The sequence below is a fragment of the Cherax quadricarinatus genome, chromosome 38, assembly GCF_038502225.1.
Source record: "Cherax quadricarinatus isolate ZL_2023a chromosome 38, ASM3850222v1, whole genome shotgun sequence".
Taxonomy (NCBI): domain Eukaryota; kingdom Metazoa; phylum Arthropoda; class Malacostraca; order Decapoda; family Parastacidae; genus Cherax; species Cherax quadricarinatus.
The window spans coordinates 14,262,342-14,283,258 of NC_091329.1; the positions used below are offsets into that span (position 1 = coordinate 14,262,342).

Genomic DNA, 20,917 nt, shown 5'->3' on the forward strand with positions numbered 1-20,917 from the left:
ACCCCCCCCCTTACCTGCCCATCATTTCCCCTCCCCTCCCCTCCCCTCCCTTTCCCTTTCCTCCCCCAGTGGAGCAAGTTTGTGGTGATAGCCTTGTGTATATACTGGTCTAGTGGGTAAAGTGCTTAGTGAGACTTTCATTAAAAGATGACAAAGATGGTTATTGCTACGAGGTTCTCCTATGATGACTACGTAGCCATTACTCTATAAGAAAAAATGTAGGTAGGTGGGTGCGTTGGTAGGTAAAGTAGGTGGGTAGCAAGGTGGGTGGACGGGTATGTAGTATCATATTCATGATGTACAATGCCAACAGGTAGATGAATAAGGCCGGGTCACCACTACTTGGAAAAGACCCGGGCCGGGAGAATACCGGCGAATAAAAAAAAAAAAAAAAAAAAAGGGCACGTGAGCAACACTCTGAAATCTTTATTATCTGTGTGACGGTTAGGTATCTTCATTATTGAAAAGTTTCACCTTCACAGTAGGCTTCTTCAATCAAATACAGAGGTACCAGGTGGAGAAGTAGTATTTGAGGTGGTCACTGTCTTAGTCATCAACTTGTCGGTATTTTATACCATTTTTAGCATGTTTATTACCAAAACGTTCCGCCTGTTCAACAGGCTTCTTCAGTGGAATGCAGGCGAATACTGGAGACAGTGGAAGTAGTAGTTATAATGTGATAAATTCGTCGCCCTTCGTAGGTAGTGTTAAGGGACGCGTGAGTTTCCCTGTCTCCTGATATGTTCATTTTTTAAATATAATCTACCTTGTCCATAATTACTATCGTATTTACTTTGCTTTCGTAAGATGAAGTCTAGGATCTTTCCTTAATCTCAAAGATGTTGGAAAGTAAAAGCAAGTTTGATATTGGCCTATAATTGTTTACATCTGTTCATGGTATGACTTAACAAATATTTCACCTTACGAAAGTAAAGTAAATTACGATAGTAATTATGAACAAGGTAGATTATAGGGAAAAAATGAACATGTTATTAGAAGACAGAGAAACTTATGTGCCCCTTAAGTCTTTCAAGCCAAGTAGGTAGGGAAGTAGACTCCAGGTAAAATGTAATAAAAGGTGAATGTTCGTGTGGGAGTGCGTCTTTCATCAGGGGTAGAATGTTCTGCTCACAAATGAAATATCCTGGGAACAGTACTCGGGCGAGCTGAAAGGGATGGGCAGGTATTCTTCCTGCTGCCCCATCTTCACTCAATAGGAAATAGATGACCAAGAGCTGGTGGGCTTCTGTGGATCTCATCCTGGGTAGAGATAACCTATGGAGCTTACCTTGATGTTATTAGGCATCTGTGCCCATTTTGTGGGCAGTAGTTACCCCATACCCATCCTGTGGCGTACTATGTCTTCTTGAAGACAGTATGAGGCCATAGGTAAAACTACTTACCTGGGCAGTGGTTATAATAAAGCTTGGGTAAAGCATACTGTGGCAGTAGTGTCAGCATAGTTGCTGATCCCTGTGTTATATAGCATAGCATATTAGTATCATCCATGTGCTTTAGATAGGAGATCCCTTGTAGGCCTGTGACTGTGTGACGTCACGGGATGCTCATGTGTAGGCTCGTACCTCTGCCCCGGTCTCACTCTGCGGCAGACCATCTAGACAACACGGCAAGTCTGGGCTCCATTCCTCATCATCTCAGTCTGACAATATAAGTTACCATCCAACAAGTGTGTCTACCTTCAACCCTCGATATCTCCATTTAAGAACCCCTACGATAAAATGGTGGCAGCGGTGGGATTGTAATTCTGACGATTACAGCGATTTCTGGAGATAAATTTCGACCGAGCCGGCCATCTTGTGAGTAGGCCTACCGAGGTTAATGCCAGCCTGCTACCTCAAGCCAGTTCTCCCGCCCAAGCTCCTACCAGCTTCTACATTATTCACTGGTCAGTCTCTTTGTATTAGTGTATCTGCTTATTTGCATCACTCCCGAGGGGTTGACCCGAGTTTGCAAAATAAGTCAGCTTCCAGTCTGTGGTGAGGAAGCCCAGTCGAGCCTAGTCTACCCCATCCAGTTCTTTTGCCTGCCAAGCCAGCTTTCCACCCCTGCTGTGCTCATCGTGTGAAGTTATCAAGCTATTCTGTGTGAAGGGTTAAGATAAGCCAGCTACGAACTAACCCAGGTGTCTTACCTCAGTACTCGAGTAAGCCACGTGAGTAGTCTTCATCGCTTGTGATTCAAGCTCCAAGCCATTCCGAGTGCTCTTTTTCATCCTTGTGGTGTTGTAGTATTTCGTGGGTTTGTTTTTAAGCCGGTCGGCTTAGAAATATTTTCGCGGCAGTGTGGTCGTTCTCAGTGAGGCTTACGCCGTTCAACCCATAGACCCAACCACTCACGATCACGATCACGATCACGTGTGTCTCACCATTGCCGGTCTTAGACGCCTCACTCAGCCATTACCCACTCACCTACTTCATCAGTGTTTTGGTGCACTGCTAAGGGTTGTAGCACCATATTTTAAGGACCACATAGGGGGTCAAGAGCTAGAGTGTGTTCGCGCCACCTTTATAAAGCCTCCTGTGTGTGTCATTCTTCGATGTAAGCGCAATTCTACGATCACCTGTGCAGAGGACAGCAGCAAGACGATATAAACAATCCATCAACCTCATTCTTTAAGTCGTTACAGCGATAATATTTTTTTTCTCATAGAGACATTTGCGAGTGTTGAGACATTTCTTTTGTGTTTCCAGTGATTTTTCTCTTAGTGACATTCAGTGACTCTTGATCAGACTCAGTGTTTATCATGTACTGATTGCAATATTCTTTTTTTCTCTTCTTAATTCAGTGTTAATTTTTGTGCTATTATTTTATGTCTGTTGTGTTGTGTGTCTTTTTATACACTTGAAGTAAGTACTTAGTGTTTTTCCTTTGTTGTGTGTGCAACATATGAGCAGTATAGAACTTGTGTTTACACTTCAGAATCACCTTGTGTTCTCAGTATTCCAGTGAAGTATTTCAGTAAATTTTTCACCTCATATTCTGCATCACAACTCAGTGTTGTCTGTTATTTTTTTTTTCTTCCCAGCTTTTGTGTATTTTTGTTTTGTTCCCTGTGTGTTGAACATTCTTGTGTTCATATTCTTTCATTTAGCCAGTGTTTAATTTGTCTTATTTCCACAGACAATAGTGCCATTATTTTGTGCAAGCAAGAAATCATTTTTACAAAATTTTTTCACACATCAAGTTTCATTGCAAGAAAATTCTAGTATTGTGTTTGTTGATGTGTTGTGTTCTGCATCACTGTAAGTGTTCAAACTTTTTTTTGTTATGTGTTTTAGCACCTATTATTTTTAATGTTTCATTGAACAAATTCACTCTTAGTGCAATTTTTAAGTTCTTCTTTTAAAGTAAATTGTTCTTTTGCTTGTTAAGTGTTGTTTAAGCTGCAGTTAAGAGTTAAAGTGTTCATTCCTTGATATATTTCTTTTCTTGTGTGTGTAATAATTTTTATTATTGCACATTGATTCATTTTGCAATAAGTCTTGTGCAAATATTGTGTTGCCACTAAAGTTTTTCTTGCAGAGATTCTATGCAGTTTTATTTTTTTGATTAGCAATTATTTTGCAATATTGCTACAGTTTATTTCAGTGCAGTTTCTTATGCTCTGTTCTGTGCATAATATTTTATTCTGTCTGTGTCATTTTATTTTATTTCAGTGAATTGTGCCTCTGTTTTATTTTTTGCACAAGTTTTATTGAGTCCATTTTATCATTTTATTGTGTATTTACCTGTTGCATTGAAAGTAAAGACAACTCACTGTGCCATCCATTCAATTTAAAGTAAAAGTTGAGCAAATTAGATTTGAGTAAAGTACAAGTTCTCTTGATTTTCAGTGTTTGTTAAGTTGCATATTTTTCTTGTGTGAGTTCTTTGCTTACTGTGTAACCTGTCAATTTTTAATTACTTATGCAGAATTGTTAAGCATTTTCTTCCACTTAAGCTTATTGTGTTATTCTCTCTATTTTCTTGTCTTATGCACTTGAGTAAGTTCACTGAGAAGATGTCCCAGTCACTTGGGTACATCATACTGTGGCAGTAGTAAAGCTTGGGTACAGCATACTATGGAGGTGGTAAAGCTTGGGTACAGCATACTATGGAGGTGGTAAAACTTGGATATAGCATACTTTGGAGGTAGTAAAGCTTGGGTACAGCATACTGTGTAGGTAGTAAAGCTTGGATACAGCACACTTTGGAGGTAGCAAAGCTTGGGTACAGCATACTGTGTAGGTAGTAAAGCTTGGATACAGCATACTATAGAGGTAGTAAAGCTTGGATACAGCATACTGTGATGGTAGTAAAGCTTGGATACAGCATACTGTGATGGTAGTAAAGCTTGGGTACAGCATACTATGGAGGTAGTAAAGCTTGGATACAGCATACTTTGGAGGTAGTAATGCTTTGGTACAGCATACTGTGGAGGTAGTAAAGCTTGGATACAGCATATTGTGGAGGTAGTAAAGCTTGGATACAGCATACTGTGGAAGTAATAAAGCTTGGATACAGCATACTGTAGAGGTAGTAAAGCTTGGATACAGCATACTGTGGTGGTAGTAAAGCTTGGGTACAGCATACTATGGAGGTAGTAAAGCTTGGATACAGCATACTTTGGAGATAGTAAAGCTTGGGTACAGCATACTGTGGAGGTAGTAAAGCTTGGATACAGCATACTCTGGAGGTAGTAAAGCTTGGGTACAGCATACTGTGGAGGTAGTAAAGCTTGGATACAGCATATTGTGGAGGTAGTAAAGCTTGGATACAGCATACTGTGGAGGTAGTAAAGCTTGGATACAGCATACTGTGGAGGTAGTAAAGCTTGGATACAGCACACTGTGGAGGTAGTAAAGCTTGGATACAGCATACTCTGGAGGTAGTAAAGCTTGGGTACAGCATACTCTGGAGGTAGTAAAGCTTGGGTACAGCATACTGTGGAGGTAGTAAAGCTTGGATACAGCATATTGTGGAGGTAGTAAAGCTTGGATACAGCATACTGTGGAGGTAGTGAAGCTTGGATCCAGCACACTGTGGAGGTAGTAAAGCTTGGATACAGCATACTGTGGAGGTAGTAAAGCTTGGATACAGCACACTGTGGAGGTAGTAAAGCTTGGACACAGCATACTGTGGAGGTAGTAAAGCTTGGATACAGCATACTGTGGAGGTAGTAAAACTTGGGTACAGCATACTATGGAGGTAGTAAAGCTTGGGTACAGCATACTATGGAGGTAGTAAAGCTTGGATACAGCATACTTTGGAGGTAGTAAAGCTTGGATACAGCATACTGTGAAGGTAGTAAAACTTGGATACAGCATACTGTGGAGGTAGTAAAGCTTGGATACAGCATACTTTGGAGGTAGTAAAGCTTGGATACAGCATACTGTGAAGGTAGTAAAACTTGGATACAGCATACTATGGAGGTAGTAAAGCTTGGATACAGCATACTTTGGAGGTAGTAAAGCTTGGATACAGCATACTTTGAAGGTAGTAAAGCTTGGGTACAGCATACTTTGGAGGTAGTAAAGCTTGTGTACAGCATACTGTGGAAGTAGTAAAGCTTGGGTACAGCATACTGTGGATGTAGTAAAGCTTGGATACAGCATACTGTGAAGGTAGTAAAACTTGGATACAGCATACTGTGGAAGTAGTAAAGCTTGGATGCAGCATACTATGGAGGTAGTAAAGCTTGGATACAGCATACTTTGGAGGTAGTAAAGCTTGGGTACAGCATACTGTGGAAGTAGTAAAGCTTGGGTACAGCATACTATGGAGGTAGTAAAGCTTGGGTACAGCATACTTTGGAGGTAGTAAAGCTTGGGTACAGCATACTTTGGAGGTAGTAAAGCTTGGATACAGCATACTTTGGAGGTAGTAAAGCTTGGGTACAGCACACTGTGTAGGTAGTAAAGCTTGGATACAGCATACTGTGGAGGTAGTAAAGCTTGGATACAGCATACTGTGGAGGTAGTAAAGCTTGGATACAGCATACTGTGGAGGTAGTAAAGCTTGGGTACAGCATACTGTGGAGGTAGTAAAGCTTGGGTACAGCATACTATGGAGGTAGTAAAGCTTGGGTACAGCATACTATGGAGGTAGTAAAGCTTGGATACAGCATACTGTGGAGGTAGTAAAGCTTGGATACAGCATACTGTGGAGGTAGTAAAGCTTGGGTACAGCGTACTGTGGAGGTAGTAAAGCTTGGATACAGCATACTGTGGAGGTAGTAAAGCTTGGGTACAGCATACTTTGCCAGAAGTAAAGCTTGGGTACAGCATACTGTGGAGGTTTAGCCTATTCTCTTAAAAAGACAGTATATCACCGTTGCTAAGACAGTCAAAAAAGTGACTGTTTAAACACTGACCTTGATCTTGCTACTGTTTCCGGTGACTCCCCGTTTTCTGTTCGCGAATCAAAACAGATCTACTGTTGTGGTATGTTCTAACTGGTTAATTTCCAAAGGTAGACGACAGTCTTAACTAATCAAAGATCTGGCAGCAGGGACGTTGACCCCCGGAACGACCTCCAAATAACCCAAATAACGTCAGTTGAATGTTTTTTGTTCAGATTGTATGTGATAAATCCGGATTGAATTTGCAAGAATGGGTTGTTTGCAGAGTTGAGGCTGGGGTAACTCATATCTCAAGTGGGTGTCATGTATGCTGACTTACCGAGGGGAAGACTTAGTCCTTGTGTGGCAGGACTGAAGGAGGCTGAGGGCAGGGAGGTCCACCTCCCTGGCAGGATATTACTCTCTCTCCTTCCACCCCTAAATAAAAGCAGTCATCGGGAGGATCGATCCTCGGAGCAAACTACACGTACCCTAGAGGAGGAGAAAAAGAATGAGGAGGGAGGAAAGAAGGGTGAAGAGGAAGATAAGGAAAAGTAAGAGAAGTAGGGAGAGAAGGGGAAGGATGAGAAGCAGCAGCAACCACCGCGACAAATACCAGTGCAGTGTCTCGCGTCAATAGCTGTTGTTGATGTATATACTGTTTCCAGTGAAAGTAAGAGTTAAGATGGAACAGTACTCTACTATGAGTTAAAGTAAGAGTTAAGATGGAACAGTACTCTACTATGAGTGAAAGTAAGAGTTAAGATGGGACAGTACTATGAGTGAAAGTAAGAGTTAAGATGGGACAGTACTCTATTATGAGTGAAAGTAAGAGTTAAGATGGGACAGTACTCTATGAGTGAAAGTAAGAGTTAAGATGGAACGTATTTGTTTGATGATGTGAAGCAGGTTGTTATTATTTTTTATTATTATTATTAACACACTGGCCGATTCCCACCAAGGCAGGGTGGCCCGAAAAAGAAAAACTTTCACCATCATTCACTCCATCACTGTCTTGCAGAAGGGTGCTTTACACTACAGTTTTTAAACTGCAACATTAACACCCCTCCTTCAGAGTGCAGGCACTGTACTTCCCATCTCCAGGACTCAAGTCCGGCCTGCCGGTTTCCCTGAACCCCTTCATAAATGTTACTTTGCTCACACTCCAACAGCACGTCAAGTATTAAAAACCATTTGTCTCCATTCACTCCTATCGAACACGCTTACGCATACCTGCTGGAAGTCCAAGCCCCTCGCACACAAAACCTCCTTTACCCCCTCTCTCCAACCTTTCCTAGGCCGACCCCTACCCCGCCTTCCTTCCACTACAGACTGATACACTCTTGAAGTCATTCTGTTTCGCTCCATTCTCTCTACATGTCCGAACCACCTCAACATGAAGCGCTATACCCGTGCGGGTCGTTCAGCACGAGTGGTGGGGGCTTGAGCTTCCGTCCGCCAGCTGCGGCGCGGTCGGTGTGACCAGTTTACCTGTAGACCAGGCGGAAACTCGGGGTAGGGTAGAGGGAGGGGGAGTTATTGCCCGTGGGGGCCTGGTCCTAGACCAAGCATCATGTCGCAGACCAGCCAGGCCTGTCCTAGGCCAAGCTGCTTATCCCAAGCCAAAGCTTATTTTTCCAGTCTAAGCTTACTGTCCCAGACCAAGCTTACTGTCCCAGACCAAGCTTACTGTATCAGACAAGCTTACTGTCCCAGACCAAGCATTCTGTCCCAGACCAAGCTTACTGGGGTGATAGGCTTCAAACTATTAACCAACTATGTGTGCACATACCTGCGTGTGCTTGCATGGGGTGAGTCTACATGGCAGGTGCTTACTAGGTGTTCTAACTAGCTTCCACCTCCTCATCTTTCTTATGTCTTAGAACTCATGATAAGTAAGACACATGTGCAACAGTTAGGCATCTTTCTTCCGAAACGTTTCGTCTACACAGCAGTTTTCTTCAGTCGAGTATAGAAGAGGCAGAAGAAATAGAGATGTAAAGACGATGTAATCAGTCCATCACCCTTGAAGACGCAGTTTTGAGGTGGTCAGTCCCTCAGCCTGGAGAAGTTTTACTTCATAGTCTGGAATATTATTCCAGACTGTGGTGCAGTACTCTTCTCCAGACTGAGGACTTCAGGCTGAGGGACTGACCACCTCAAAACTGCGTCTTCAAGGGTGATGGACTGATTACATCGTCTTTACATCTCTATTTCTTCTGCCTCTTCTATACTCGACTGAAGAAAACTGCTGTGTAGACGAAACGTTTCGGAATAAAGACACCTAACTGTTGCACATACCTTATCAACATGTCGGTATTGTATACTATTATTATATTCATTCAGGTCTTAGAACTCTTTACATCTTAGTCTTCCTTCTTTATCCTCAGCTTCTTCCTTCTTTATTCATTTCCCTGTCCCGTAGCTCGGTTGGCAGCGCACTCAGCTCACACACTGAGGTCCGTGGTTCGATCCCCGGTACGGGTTGAAACGTTGAGGCGTGTTTTAAGACACCTGCTGTCCCTGTTCACCTAGCAGCAAGTAGGTATCTGGGTGTTAGCCGACTGGTGTAGATCGCACCATGGGGGGAAAAATAACCTAATTTACCTGAAATGCTCTGCATAACCCTGAGCTCTCTATATAGTATGTCATTGATGTTAGCTATGGTATGTATAAGTTGTACCATGTACTTGTAGAAGTAAAGATTATTATCAATATTGTTATTATTTCCTCAGCTTCCTCTTCCATCTTTATTATTTTTCTGTTTTTTCTTCCTCCTTTATCCTCCTAAGCTTCCTCCTTCACACCTTTATTCTTCTCGTTAGTTTCGTTCTTTGTCCCTTGATTCTTCTTGGCTTCCTCCTTTATCACCGTCTTTCTATACACTTTTCTCCCATCCTTCGTTTTTCTCTTTGTTGGTGAATCATGCAGAGTGACGTAGTTGCAGGGAAGTGAGAATAGGAAGGAGAGGAGAGAGGAACGGAAAAGGGAACGGAAGAAAGAAGGGGTGATGAGAAGAGGGGAGGGGGGATGGGAAGGGGGTGGTGGGGCAACAGACAAGGTGGCGTCTCCCTTGTGTTTGTGGTGATGCTATAGAGACTTCCCACATCCCACTTCGCCCTCTCCGTCCTCTATGCCCTCTCACTTGCACCCTCTCAAACCACACCCCAACCACAACCTCCACGACACAATCAGGCACCACCACTGACACTTGTGCGGATTTGAACGTTCCTTGGTGTTACACACCACCTTCTTGCCTGATAGATGAGACATTTGTGCAGCATTTGGGTACCTTTATTCTGGAAATGTTTAACCAGCCAGTGGCTTCTTCAGTCCAGTGCAGAGAAAGGTGGAAGACGAGGAGCTTGAGGTAATCAGTCCCTCAGCCTCGAGTCGATGTGTTCAGTCAATCAGTCTCCTACATTCCAAGGAGTAATGATCAAGGGACTTCAAATGTTCCCAGCAATTTAGGTGCTTGACGGAACTTAAATGTTTAGTGAAGGTTCTCTGTACGTTCTCTATTTGCAGTATCGCACACCTTCAAGGGATTATTAGTGTACAGTAGTATTCCAGCCTAGAGAGAAGTGAGTTGAAGAGGATCGTCATTGATTTGGCATCCCTTGTTTTAAAGGTTCTTATTATCCATCTTATTATTTTTCTCTCTTTTTGTGATAATGATATATTTGTGATCCTTGAATGTGAGATACTATGACCTTATCTCTCCTGGGTCATTCACTTTACTTTTACGCTCAATGGAGATGTTAGAATTTGTTTTATAATCTATTCTATCTTTTATTTCTTCAGTTTTTTCCATAATGGAATAATTTAAATTTGTTCTCATTGAATATCATATTTTCTGCAGCCCACTGTAAGACTGTGTCAGCTTAGAGATTTGCTGTGTCCTCAGTCAGTGTCACTCTCATGCAAATTCTGCTGTCGTCTGCAAAGGACGACATGGTGCCATGCTTTATGTCCTTGTGTCAGGTGTTAGGATGAGGAAAAGAATGTAGACGAGTATTGTGTCTCTGACTTAATTGTTTACTATTATTCTTTGCGTTCTGTTAGAAAGTTAAAAATCCATCTGTCGTTTTTTAGTTACTCCTTTTGCACGCATTCTGTGCTCTGTTATACCATAATCGCTCTTGTCGAAAGGTTTTGCCAAGTCTGAATTCTACCTCTGCATATTGTCTCTTTTCCAGTGTATCCAGTTGCGAGAGGCAGGAGCGACCTACTCTGAACCCATGCTGCCTGGGGTTGTGCAAGTGCTGTGAATCTAAGCGGTTGGCGATATTGCTTCTTAAAACCTTTTCAAAGATTTTTGTAATGTGGGACGTTAGTACTATCAGTCTGTAGTTTTTTTCCTGTTGCTTCGCTGTCACTTTTATGGAGTGAGGCTATATCCGTTGTTTTTAACAACTATATAATTACCCCCTCGTCTAGGTTCCCTCTCCATAGAATTTTTAAAACGTGTGATAGGGGTTTCTTGCAGTCCTTGATGAACATGGAGTTCCACAAGTCTGGGTTTGGTGGAGAGTGCATGAACATGGTATTAATGGATTTTTCGAAGTTCAGTGGTGTTAGGGTGTTATCTGAAATTTTGGAGGCATTGAAGATTTCGAGTCTCCTTCATGAAGAATTTATTGAGATTGTCAGCCTTAAGTCTGAGTAACATCTCACTGAACTCAGTCACATTGAAATTCAGTATTTCACTAATTTCTTTGTTGTTTTCAGTAGAAGTTCCATCTCGTTTGAAGAAGGTTATGGGCTGGATATTATTTTTGTTCTGGATCTGGCATATGAAAAATAGTAGTTTAGATTTCTTTATATTTCATTAATTGCTTTTATTTCCTTCTGTCTCTCCTAGATGTTTGATTCATTCAATTTGGGTTCCATATCTTATGCCTCTAATCGGTACTTCCTTCCGCACTTAAGATAGTCTAGCACCCTTGAGAAGTTCTGAGGTTCTTCGTCTATAGAGTCAGTCAGTCTCTCTCTCCTCTCTAGCTTACATCTTCCCTTCTTTTTCCTCAGTAGTGGTAGTGGTGCTGCTGCTACTTGTGACGGAGTGGAGTGTTGACTGACCAGCTGTCTGCTGCTACTTGTGACGGAGTGGAGTCGACTCACTGGCTGTCTGCTACTGCTGGTGCTGCTGTTGCTTGTGACAAGAGTGTTAATTAATTAACTTGCCCAGGATTGCCTCGCAGTATCACCCAGGAGAAGATCGCAAGTCATTAACGCTGACTAATGAGAACACTGCTCCTTTGAAGAGGCGAGAAGAAAGCTTAAATATTTCCCCAGAGAACGACACACGGTCACACTCCCACAGGAAGGCCTAGAAGAATTTTATAAGATTAACAAGTTGAAATTGTCCCTTGGATCTCTCACGTTAAGACTGTGTTCAGATGCGTCTTAGTAGAAGAAGAAACACATTAAACCTCGCTATAATGAGCTAATGTGTCTTAGCAGAAGAAACTTATTAAGCCTCGTTATAATGAACTAATGTGTGTTAATATTCTAGAAGAAACACTTTAGTTAAACCTGGATATAACGGACTGGCAGGGAAGGAGCAGATGGCTGGTAATTGCAGTTCTGGCGGACAAAAACGAAAGATCAGCAATAAGAATATGAAGAAGGAACACTGCAGCAAGTCTACTGGCCCATGCGAAGCAGGTCCAAGTCTACGACCGGCTTAAGCCAACTTAGTCAGGTCCGGTCACATTCACCCTTTATCGGGCAAGTGGCCATAAAATTAGAAATTCGAACTGAACTCCCTATGGTGGATAGAGTAACTCAATACGAAGCCAATGAGCCTATATAAATGGATTTCTGATGGTTAGTTTTCGAGCAATTGCTAATCTCTGAAGTCCGAAAATTTTCCCACTTGCCCGACAAAGGGAGTAAGAATCTGAATGTTGCAAACTTGCAATTGTTAATAAAACACCCAATAACTATTTTTTAAATTTATTACACAAACAGACAATATCAAAAACATAAATGAAACTTGTATCAAAACAGTTTGTATGTATTAGAAAAATATAAAAATGAAACGAATAGCAGCATGGACATATTGCAAAGGGATAAAACTTTCAAGTCTCATATTCCTGAGATTCATGAGGAAGACCAATTATTGTATATTGCTAATTGATGGTATGGTAGTTGCTGAAGCAATTTCTATTACTCTTTATGCACAGATTTACTTTGCATACAGAACACTGGAATGAGGATGTGACCCATTTCTTCGAGTGGCTGCAATACTTGCAATCGTAATACCTTTCTTTTTCTTCACTAATTTCTGTTTTTTTTGGCTGGCCTTTCTTCCTCCTCATCATCACTTGACACCTCTGCATCCAGTGGCAAGTATTCATCATCACTATCCAGCAATTCTGGGTCATCTACCTCTGGTTCTGAGTCACTGTCATCCAAAATGCAGACATATTTCGACCTGGTGCTGGAGGGCTCCCCATAAAACAATTTCTCATTGATCTGGAAGGACAATAAAAACCTTCTGTATAGATCCAGATCACTACAGAATTCATATATGCAATAGAAATTTTTTTATAAATATTTATTTTACTGAAATTATACTATGTCACTTCTCGGGCAGGTACAAAAATTTTCGTACTTCCTTTGTTGCACTTTTTCAACTGCATGCTACACTCACATTATGCTTCACACGGACTTTATTTATATATCAAAATATGCCTAAACTATTCATGTACACACTAAACACAACAATCAGTACTTACCGATATTGTAGAAGGTAAAATCCAATAGTATATTAGTGGCACTGGATGGAAAAAACCCACTCTGGGCGACACCAAGCCACGAGTGTTTGTTTTGATCTCTCAACCAATGGGAAGGCGGCAAATGCCATCATCACTTAGCTGAAGCAACTCAGGGAAGGCTTGTGATTGGTTAGAATTAAAGAACGGGAATCCAGATGCGTGGCGCGTGTAGGATGACACGCGTAAAGGTGCACGTGTTTAAGTCCGAAAATTTTCGGACCTGCCCGACAAAGGAGCACAGCATCAGACCTAGTAGCACAAGCTAGTCAGGTCCAACTCACACCCACCCACACCCACTCATGTATTTATGTAACCTATTTTTTAAAACTACACAACGTTTTAGCTTCTATAACTGTACTCGGGAGTTTGTTCCACTCATTGACAACTCTATTACCAAACCAGTGTTCTCCCATATCCTTCCTGTATCTGAATTTTTCCAACTTAAAACGAATCCTGTCTTGCCTAGATATTTTTAGTATGCTATTAACATCTGTCAGCATAGCTACTGAATATGTTTGTGTAGCATATCTGAGTAGATTCAGGGCCCTCAGTCTATCCTCATACGGAAGATTTCTGATACATAGGATCAACTTTGTCATCCTCCTTTGTACGTTTTCCAGAGTATTTATATCCATTCTGTAATACGGTGACCAAAACTGTGCAGCATAATCTAAATGAGGCCTAACCAAAGATATATAGACTTGAAGAACAACCTGAGGACTCCTATTATTTATGCTTCTTAATATGAAGCCAAGGATTCTGTTCGCTTTAGTGCGAACACTTACGCACTGTTGTCTTGGTTTTAGATTACTGCTAATCAGAACTCCCAAATCATTTTCGCAATCAGTAATGTTAAGATCTACATTATTTAGTTTGTATGTGGCATGGCTATTTTCCTGTCCAGTGTTTAGAACTTTGCATTAGTCTATATTAAACTGCATCTGCCATTTCTCTGACTACTGCATCAGTCTGTTCAAATCTTCCTGGAATCCTCTAATGTCCTCGTCAGAATGAATTCGTCGGCCTATTTTGGTGTCATCGGCAAACTTGCTTATATCGCTATTTATTCCCTCATTTATGTCGTTTATGTAGATCATGAACAACAAAGGGCCCAACACTGACCCCTGTGGAACACCGCTCGTGACGCTTCACCACTCAGATTTCTCCCCATTTATGCAAACTTTCTGCTGCCTATTTGTCAACCACGCCTATCCAGGAAAAAATTTCTCCTCCTATTCCGTGTGCCGTAATTTTTCTCAATAGTCTCTGATGTGGGATTCTATCAAAAGCCTTGCTGAAGTCCATATACACAGTATCATATTCATTACCATGATCTACCTCCTCAGATACCTTTGTGAAAAAAGTTAAATTCGTAAGGCAGGAACGCCCTTTTGTAAAACCATGCTGAGATTCTATGATCAGTTTATGCTTTTCAAGATGGCTACGAATTGCTTCGGCAATTATTGATTCCATAAATTTTCCCACTATGGAGGTTAGGCTTATTGGTCTATAGTTCGAAGCTAAGGACCTGTCACCTACTTGGAAAATAGGTATCACATTTGTCATTTTCCACTTATGGCACCATGCCAATTTGTAGTGATATGCTGAAAAGATTAGCCAAAGGTTTGCTAAGCTCCTCTTTACATTCCTTTAGAATCCTTACCATGATAATAACAATCACTGACATCTCTGCAACCCACGGACTTTGTCCGTTATTGCCAGCGAATTTTGTTCCCTATCTCCGAAGTGTAAGCGCACCTCTGGCAAGACAGTGATGGAGTGAATGATGGTAAAAGTTTTTCTTTTTCGGGCCACCCTGCCTTGGTGGGAAACGGCCGATGTGTTAATAATAAAAAATCTCCGAAACTGGCTCAGTCGTATATAAAGCATCAAGGATGGACGCTTACAACAAACCATCGGCCCCAGTTCTTGCTACATTTCAACCTAGGATGCGATATCTTGCACCAGCAGCCTATACTTCTGATGAGTTTCCAGTCTTTCTACTCCCGGAGCCCGGCCATGGGCCAGGCTTGTCTGATTCTAAAAAAAGACGGTAGATAAGGTTTGTCAGGAAACAGGGCAAGTGCTTCCTAACAAGGGTCTTAGTCATATGGTGACCCACAGTTAGAGCGTTTGATCATCTGACCGAGACCTTCCGCTGGCTTACCGGCCCAGCCAGGATGCTTGGTGTGAGACCGGGCCATGGGGAAGAGACATTTCTTTATTATTTTATAAAACATTAATAGAGAACAGAGGATACTCTATTCGTTAGGTAGTCTTTTATTAAATTTAGGCTACTCCCAAAATTACGTAGGCTACTTCCAAAATTAATTTTGACTAGTTTAAATTAACAGTTCTCTTTGCTGTATCACTTGTAGATTTTAAATGTCGAAATGGTGTAAAATTATTAGTAGTGTGTGCTGTAAGAAAGTTGGGGTACGTAATAATATTGACAGTAGCAATCAGGTGGGGTCAGGGTTTGGAGCGGAGGCGGAATATATGGTCCGAAGATAGCAGGTTGTTGATAAATTAAAAACACATATAACACTTGGAAATCGTTTCGCCACAGTGGCTTCATCAGTCCAATACAAGAAAAGAATGATGAAGATCAGGAGTTTGAGGTAATCAGTCCCTCAGCCTGGAGTCGATGTAATACAGCATATGCTGTATTCTTTTCAAGATTGATAGACTGATTACATTGATTCCAGGCTGAGGGACTGATTACCTCAAACTCCTTGTGATCTTCACAACTCTTCTTTATATTGGACTGATGAAACCTCAGTAAAGATACCCAAGTGTTACACATCTGACTCATCAACTTGTGGGTTCTCTGAATCATTTCTCTACAGAGGTTACTGCAGGTTAAATATAGGAAGAGTGAAACTGTTCGTCCAGCAGTAAGTGAGGACAGTCAGTGCAGTCAGGGTTACGTAGCGCTAACAAATGATGACCAGGGACAGGTCTCCAGGTTCTGAACATTTATTTATGGAATTCTCTCTTCCATTTATCATCAGTTTAATATCAAGTCTAATTCACACTCAGCAGAAGGACAGTCACTCTAGTTTATATTTCGTACGAAATAAATGCTAACTGTTATACCATTATTTTATATTATTATTACTTTGGCAGTCTGAAGAATTATTTTCTTTTATCTAATTTCATAATTGCTGGAAAGATACTCAAAGACTGCAAGAATCGAGCCCTTCACATTGATTGACTCTCCGAGCAATAAAATCACTCTGCATAAAGTTATTCCTCCCAACAACCAAGTTACCCCTTAACTGATTCAAGGATTTGCATTGTACCTGCGATCTTGTTGATCTGTCAAGAGGAACGGGGGGAGGGGGAACAAAGGTGAAAACTGCAGATGCATAGCGAAGCAAGCAAGACCTGCTCAATGATGCATGCTGTGTCGAGCCTGTCAAGTGTATATCAACACAGACTCCCTCCTTGTTTTCTCCTCCTCGTTCTCTCCTCGTTCTCTCCTCCTCTTCATCCTCCTCGTTCTCTCCTCTTCATCCTCCTCGTTCTCTCCTCGTTCTCTCCTCGTTCTCTCCTCGTTCTCTCCTCCTCCTCCTCCTCCTCGTTCTCTCTTCTTCTTCCCGGAAGATCAGACGACAAGTAGGTTGAGCAAAAGGTCAGAGGCGAAACTCAGAGATGGAGTTCAGTAGCTTTTTCCACGGTGTGACCAGACACCATCGGAATATACACTACACGTATCTTACGTGGTAGTATTTTACTTGTCAGGACAAATATGCAATATGATAGCTCTCTCAGAGGAAGTTTTCTCCCTCACATCATAAGATGTGGTAGTACTGTATGTCAAAATGTGATGTTACTTTACATCATAAGACGTGATGGTACCTCACATCATAGGACGTGATGTTATCTTATATCGTAAGCAGCGATGGTAGAGTTTCACCTTGAATGATAAACAGTATGTCTGTCGAAGGCGCCAAGAAAAGTCTTAGGATCTTCTTGAGGGTATCCTCAAACAGTGGGTCTCTTTAAGACAGTGGTGAAGTTTTGAGAAGTTTGTATCCAAAGGTGGAGCCTCTCTTCTCTGTAAGGTGTACCATTCTCCCTACAGGATGTTTGACTAAGAATCCATCATCTCTTAACCATAAATAGTGGATTATGTGTTCCCTTTTGTTGAAGAATCGTATCGTAATGTTGAGCCTACTACAGGCCGTCTTGTAGATGTTTTCAGAATGTGAATTAAGCAGTACGGTATGTTTTTATTTGCTCCAAGTTTTACATACAGGAAGGATGGAAAAAAAGTAAATCAACACTGTTACGTGGCTCATATAAAATACAGAACTCTTTAACACCATGTTGATTGTACCTTGACTCCAAGAAGTAAACAAAGAAGTATAATCACTGAAATAACCTCTTACCCCAACAGATTGAGATTGTTTTTAAATCACACGCAATAAAGAGCCTTGGGAAGACCAAGAATATATAGCATAAAACAACTAAGAGTCACTTTACGTAGGTCAGTCATGATCTGTTTGAAAATATGATTGAGTGAACACAAGATAATCGTTACGTGACTGCCAGGAAAAACTGTTCAGACATATGAAGCTCGCCAGCCACATCTTGAACTGGAATTAAGCCCCCCCCCCCCACACACACACACAAAAAAAAAAGAAAACTGCCAGCCAATATGAAAGAAAAATAATAGAATCAGCACTCAGATTAAAGCAAACTTCAACATATCGAAAGGCCATTGGAGACTGACAGCGATTGACAGGACACGTGACGATTCATTCATCAGCTAGAGTGACATCGTTGTCAGTATAACTCTGAACGCCAAGTGCCAGTTTTATTTTAATGTGACCTCCTACCCCTTATAATGTCCTCTCACCTTCTACATTCTGCTGAAGAGGACCTCAACTGGAGATCGGAATACTGTACACTCTTATCAACCTTGTCAGTTGATTACGTTTTGACTACTAAATTGTTGATTTTGTTATATATGTAACATTAATTCTCATGTGTTCACACAATTGTATTTTAAGGTTTTAGTTGTTTAGTAAAGTATTTATGAGATTCTGAACTTCATATTTTTCATATAATTTATGAAGTTGAAATATTTAATAATTTTATGTAGAGATAGTTTGTATCTCTCTCTCTCTCGCGCTCTCTCTCTCTCTCTCTCTCTCTCTCTCTCTCTCTCTCTCTCTCTCTCTCTCTCTCTCTCTCTCTCTCTCTCTCTCTCTCTCTCTCTCTCTTTATACACAGGGTTTGACAAGGTTAAGGATCCCTAGCTTTATTGACAAGCTATTTACAGGTTAAGGATTCTTAACTTTACTGACAAGCTAAGAGCTGTTACCTACATCAGCTCATTTGAAAGCATTTTTATTGTTATGAGACATACAAGTAGGGAACAGGATGAAGTTGGATCCATCTGTGGGCCAGCATTTGCATTTGATCAACTGACTTTATCTCGTTGACATCATTATGCTGTACGAATGTGTTCCATACTCGAGTCATCCTGGGTATATATGATCTCGGATGGAGTGATGTTCTGGAGAAGGGTACAGCCAGAGTGAAGTTGCTGCTTTCTGCCCGTCTTGTGGCATAAAAGCTTGTTTCACGCTGTCCTCGAAGTGGATCCAAGTGTAGTACTTTGACAATATTGGCCTTGTACATAACAGTAAGGTCACTCTCTCTCTCTCTCTCTCTCTCTCTCTCTCTCTCTCTCTCTCTCTCCCTTTTTTATATTAGGGTGTAGATAAGTCGGAGCAGCGTTGATCTTCACATGTGTAAAATACAGCAGAAATGCTGGGAGGAACTACATTGTATTTCAGCTATGTGTAATGTCTACAATTGTATGCCTGCGTGTAATGAATTCAAGCCAGTAATTACCTGACAAATCTTGCAGTTCAGATCAGTTTGTCCGGATGTATTTGCAGGCTGTTTTCATTCTCATTAGTCTTACATCATGAAACAGGAATACTTCTGACTCATCCCCATCTGATATATCGTTTACATAAACATTAAACAGTACGGGTTGGCATACCGATCTTTGTGGCACCCTGCTTGTTACTCTTCCCCATTTTAGCATCTCTTCCCTGACAATCACTCTAAGCTTCCTTCCCTTAAAGTACTCTTGTGATTCACCGGAGTACCTCCCCTGTTATTCCTACCTACTCCTCAAGTTTTTTCCCTACACTCTTGTGAGGTACAGTTTCAAAATGACCCCTTGCAGTCTTTAAGAAAACAGTCCACCCATCCCTCTTTCTCCTCTCTCATTTTCGTTACTTTGTCATTGAATTCCAACAGGTTGGTAAGACAAGATTTGTCATCTCAGAAGCCTTGATGGTTATTGTTTATGATGCTACTTCTCTCCAAGTGTTCTAACACTCTCCTGATTATCTTCTCCATTACCTTGCATTCTCTGCATGTGAGTGAAACTGGTCTGCAGGTCACCACCTCCTGTCCATCACGTTTCTTAAATATAAGTACTATATTTGCTGTCCCCCACATCTCTGACAGCTGCTTCATGCCTCTTGACCTACTGTAGATCTTAGCTAATGGTTTCAGCAGTGTTTCTGCACCCTGTCGCAGAATCCATGGTGACACCATGTCATACCCCATTGCCCTTGAAGTAACCAGCTCCATCAGTTTTTTTTTTACGTCTTCACCTGTTATGTATATGGTGTCACTTACATGTTAGTGTACTGTCTTTCCTGGGTTTTCTAGTATTGTCCCTGGTTCCTCTGGGAAAACCTCTTTAAAACGTTTCTTCAACACTTCAGAGACTTCCTTGAAATTTTTGTGACTTCTCCTTCTTCAGTTAAAAGATCTCGTCTTTCTTCTGATATGACTTGAAGCAGTTTTGATTCAGACTTGGTCTTGGCTGTTATGTCATTTTCAAATGATTGCTCAGCTTATCTCCTCACCTTCGGATATTCGTTTCTGCTCAGTTGTTTGTTCTCGTTTATAGTGTTTCCAGGATTTCATGTTTCTTTGCATCTTCTGGGTAAGAAGTTCTCCTCTGCCTCCCAGAACTACCCTTCCGGTTCCCTTTCCCACTGCACTGCGTTCAGGAATTCTCTCATTCCTCTAAGTTCTTTCTTCTGAAGTCTGGCATTTCGCCTTCTTGGTGTGTGAATGTGTATGTATGTGTGTGTTTGTGCGTGTGTGTGTGTGTGTGTGTGTGTGTGTGTGTGTGTGTGTGTGTGTGTGTGTGTGTGTGTGTGTGTGTGTGTGTGTGTGTCTGTGTGTGTGTGTCTGTGTGTGTGTGACAAGTTTCGTGAGAATTGGATATCACAACAACGTTGCGGAAAATTGGAAAATAGTTGGCAATCTGTTGTTCTGATAGTGTTATGTATGCAGGAAGACTTCATTGTATATTCATAGAGAGGAAAATATCAGTGTTTGAAGAAGACCTGAGCGCATGACGGCGATCTGCACAGGAAATATCAAGCTCCTTGTGTGTGTGTGTGTGTGTGTGTGTGTGTGTATACAGTGTCTGCTTCCACCACGTCCTTATGTAGGGCATTCCACTTGCTGCCTGCCCGGTGGCTTTAACTATAAAAATCCAGCAACCCAGTGTTCGGCATTGTCCTTGTGCGCCTGCCCATGTCCACCTACCCCTGTGTACCTGTCAAATCTTGCATATTGTTGATGGTCATCATGTCGTCCCTGCTCCTTTCCTTTGGTGTAATCAGGTAACCCAAGTAGGTAGGTATCCTCGTAGGTCATTTATATAGATCTGCGTCTATTCTTGTTGAAAATCTCTTTACTGTCTTTAGATTTTTAGATATGCATTATATTTTCCCCT

General features: G+C 41.4%; 1 long non-coding RNA gene across 1 annotated transcript in view; it reads left to right on the forward strand.

Annotated features, from left to right (window-relative positions):
- Positions 1-12,291, forward strand: part of LOC138853737 (uncharacterized) — a 166,319-nt gene extending 154,028 nt beyond the window's left edge. Inside the window, exon 3 of the long non-coding RNA XR_011392894.1 lies at positions 11,372-12,291. This is a non-coding gene — a long non-coding RNA (uncharacterized lncRNA). The remainder of the gene's footprint in view (positions 1-11,371) is intronic.
- The last annotated feature ends 8,626 nt before the right edge of the window (positions 12,292-20,917 follow it).